Source organism: Crocuta crocuta, unplaced genomic scaffold, assembly GCF_008692635.1.
Source record: "Crocuta crocuta isolate KB4526 unplaced genomic scaffold, BGI_CrCroc_1.0 scaffold276, whole genome shotgun sequence".
In the NCBI taxonomy this organism is placed as follows: Eukaryota; Metazoa; Chordata; class Mammalia; order Carnivora; family Hyaenidae; genus Crocuta; species Crocuta crocuta.
This window is the reverse complement of record NW_027531270.1, coordinates 1665230-1669031: the sequence shown is the minus strand read 5'-3', so window position 1 is coordinate 1669031 and position 3802 is coordinate 1665230. Positions and strand designations below refer to the sequence as shown.

At 41.3% G+C, this 3802-nt stretch overlaps 1 pseudogene; it reads left to right on the top strand.

Annotated features, from left to right (window-relative positions):
* Nucleotides 1–267: 267 nt before the first annotated feature.
* LOC144237505 (cationic amino acid transporter 3 pseudogene) lies at nt 268–2036 on the top strand (annotated as a pseudogene).
* The last annotated feature ends 1766 nt before the right edge of the window (nt 2037–3802 follow it).

The window sequence follows — 3802 nt, the reverse complement described above, 5'->3', positions numbered from 1 at the left end:
CCAGATGACGTGACTTCTGAGCTTTGATTTCTTAGTTAAACGCCATTGTTTAGTAAATATGTATTGTTTACCATGTCTTAGGCATTCTGGCAGGACAGCACATAGCTGAAGAAATATGAAGCAGCATCACTGAAGTCTGAGCAACCAATTGCAACATCCCCAACACAACTCAGCTTAACTCAGCACCACATAACCTACCTGAGACTTAAGACTCCCTGCACTTGCCACAGTTCTCTGACCCTAGAATCCACTTCGATTCTAGCTAGAATGTTTTTTCAAGTTCTTCACAGATTTGGTCAAAAGCTGTTACGCAGACGTACACTGGAAGAACCTGTGGCTGAGACTGCCAGAAGCCTGACCACACTGGATTTAGTGGTCCTGGGTGTGAACTACACAGTGGATATAAGTGTATATATCCTGTTTGGCGAGGTGGCTAGAAATAAAGCAGGCCCATCCATTGTGATCTGCTTTTTGGTGGCTGGCCTAACTTCAGCATTGGCCGGGCTGAGCTATGCAGAGATTAGTTCCCAAGTTCCACATTCTGGTTCTTCTTATCGCTACAGCTATGTTACCGTAGGTGAACTCGGGGCTTTCATCACTGGTTGGAACATCATCCTCATAAATGCTGCCTATGTAAGCATTATGCTACGAGCCTGGATCTTCATTTTTGACAGTTTTTATGGAAACCAGATCTCTCAGACACTGTATGACAGCATCTCACAAAATGTTTCCCGTGTGTTTGTAGAAATTCTAGTCTTCTTTGTTGTATGCCTTGTGTTGTTTTTCATGGAATTGCTGACTCGGAACATTAGGCAGATTCCCCTGGTTACCAAAGTGTTCACATTGGTTAAAATTTTGGTTCTAAGCTTTGTCATCATCTCTGGCTTCATTAAAGGAGACCTGCACAACTGGAAACTCACAAAAGAGGACTACATAAAGGCTGGACTCAATGACACCTCTACCTTGGGCCCTCTGGGCTCTGGAGGATTTGTGCCTTTTGGCTTCAAAGGGATTCTCTATGGAGCAGCCACCTGTATCTATGCTTTTGGGGGTTTCACCAATATTATTACCAGAGTTGAAGAAGCCCAGAATCCCCAGCATTCCATTCCCATGGGCATGATAATTACACTGTTCATATGCTTTTTCTTATATTTTGGTGTCTCTGCAGCACTTACACTTATGGTGCCATACTACCAGCTTCATCATGGGAGCACCGTGTCTGAGGCATTTCTCCATATTGGCTGGGTCCCTGCCTACTATGTTGTAGCTTTTGGACTCCTATGTATTAGTTTTGAATACATCATTTACTTTATGCTCCCCATAAAGCAGGTGATAAATGCAATGGTACGTGATGGCCTCTTGTTCCCTGTTCTTGCCAGGATAGAAACTAGCACATATGCTCCTATCATGGCCACTGTGATCTTTAGCATTATTGCAGCAATCATAGCATTCTTCTTTGGAGTCACTGATCTTCTGGCTTCCTATCAGTTGATCTCCTGATAATTTTCTCCCTGGTGATTTTTGGTGTTCTCATTGTCAGGTATCAACCTGAGATGCAGAATGGGGGAAATGAAGCAGAGGTGCAGGAGGAGAATAGAGAAGCTGCAGCAGAGAAGCTGACTCTTCAGGGAATACTTTTTCCACTCTGTTCCACCCCCACTCTGCTCTCTGGCAGGGTTGTCTATGTTTGCTCCTCACTACTTGTTCTGCTGATCATTTTTCTTTGCCTGGTGCTGACCCAGTGGCCAATTCTGCCATCTAGAGACCCTGTGTGGATTTCAGTGGTTGTGTTGATGCTGGTGTTCATCACAGGGCTCACTGGGGTCATCTGGAGACAGCCACAGAACTCCAGTCCCCTTCCCTTTAAGGTCCCTGCTCTGCCTGTCCTCCCACTACTGAGCATCTTTGTGAACGTTTACCTTATGATGCAGATGACAGCTGGCATCTGGGTGGCATTTGGTATCTGGATATTGATTGGGTTTTCTATATACTTTAGCTATGGGATTCAGCACAGTCTGGTCACTAACCCCACATAAGTTAAGACCAAAACTGTAGATCTTAAACTCGGCAGTGCCAGTACATATTTGGTTTGACATAATCACACCAGAATACAGTCTGGTCTTCCTGTACAATAATGCAGAGTACTCTTGAGTGCATGGAAAGCTAGGCCACCCATGGGATGTTAGTGGAGGAACACTAACAGTGCTTTGTCTTTATCATGTAGCAAAGAATGTGTCATTGCTTTTTCTCCTTTTAAAATTTTGTCTACATTTTAATTGTGGCTGTAGCTGCTTACTGGCTTTAAAAAATTTCTTATTGGGGCGCCTGGGTGGCTTAGTCGGTTAAGCGTCCGACTTTCGCTTAGGTCAAGATCTCGCGGTTCGTGGGTTCGAGCCCCGCGTCGGGCTCTGTGCTGACTGCCAGCTCAGAGCCTGGAGCCTGTTTCAGAGTCTGTGACTCCCTCTCTCTCTCTGACCCTCCCCTGCTCACGCTGTCTCTCTCTCTCCTAGAAATAAATAAAACATTAAAAAAAATTTCTTATTAAAAGAGCTAGAAAATGGGCGCCTGGGTGGCTCAGTCAGTTGAATGTCTGACTCTTGATTTCAGCTCAAGTCATGATCTCACAGTTCAAGTCTGACGTCAGGCTCTGCACGGACAGCACAGAGTCTGCTTAGGATTCTCTTTCTCTCTGTCTTCCCCTCTCTCACTTGTGCAGTCTCTTTCAGAATAAATAACTGAAAAACATTTTTAAAAAGAGCCAGAAAAAATTTTGTTTTATTTCAGTTAATATCCAAGAGTGAAATACTGGATCATATAGTAGTTCTATTTTTTTTTAATAGTTTATTGTCAAATTAGTTTCCACATAACACTCAGTGCTCATCCCCACCAGTGAGTAGTTCTATTTTTAACTTTTTGAAGAACTTCCATAGTGATTTCCATAGTGGCTACACCAATTTACATTCCCACTCACTAAACATGAGGATTTCTTTTCCTTACATTCTCACCAACACTTATTTCTTGGCTTTTTAATTTTAGCCTTTATGATAGGTGTAAAGTGATACCTCATTATTGCTCTAATTTACATTTCCCTGATGATTAGTGATGCTGAGCAGCTTTTCATGTGTCTGTCGCCCATCTGGTATGTCTTCTTTGGAGAAATGTTGATTCAGATCCTCTGCCCATTTTGTAGTGGTTTATTCATTTTTTGGTGTTGATTCATGCAAGACATTTATTTGTTTTGCATATTAACCCCTTATTAGATATATAATTTGTAATATCTTCTCCCATTATGTATTTTCCTTTTTGTTCTCTTGATGGTTTCCTTTGCTGTGAAAAAGTTTTTATTTACATGAATTCAAAATGATATATGCACTACTATCTTTACTGTAGCATTATTTAAAATAGCCAGGATATGTAAGCAACCCAAGTGTCCACTAATGATGAATGATGAAGAAGATGTGGTGTGTGTATGTGTATGTGCGTGTGTTTGTATATGTGTGTGGAATATAGTCATCAATAAAAAAGAATGAAATCTTGCCATTTTTAACATGGATGGATCTAGATATTATAATGTTAAGTGGAATAAATTAGAGAAAGACAAATATATGATTTCACTTATATGGTACTTAAGAAATCCATGGGCTTAAGTAATTTCTAAAACACTCAGAGTACTGTTTAAAAATACAATACTGTTTAAAAATACAAATTCCTACCGAATTAGAATCTCTGAGGTTGTGACCTGTATGCTTCCATTNTGCTGCCCTGCTCTACCCAGAAATGTCTGCATTTGTTCCCTTTGTAA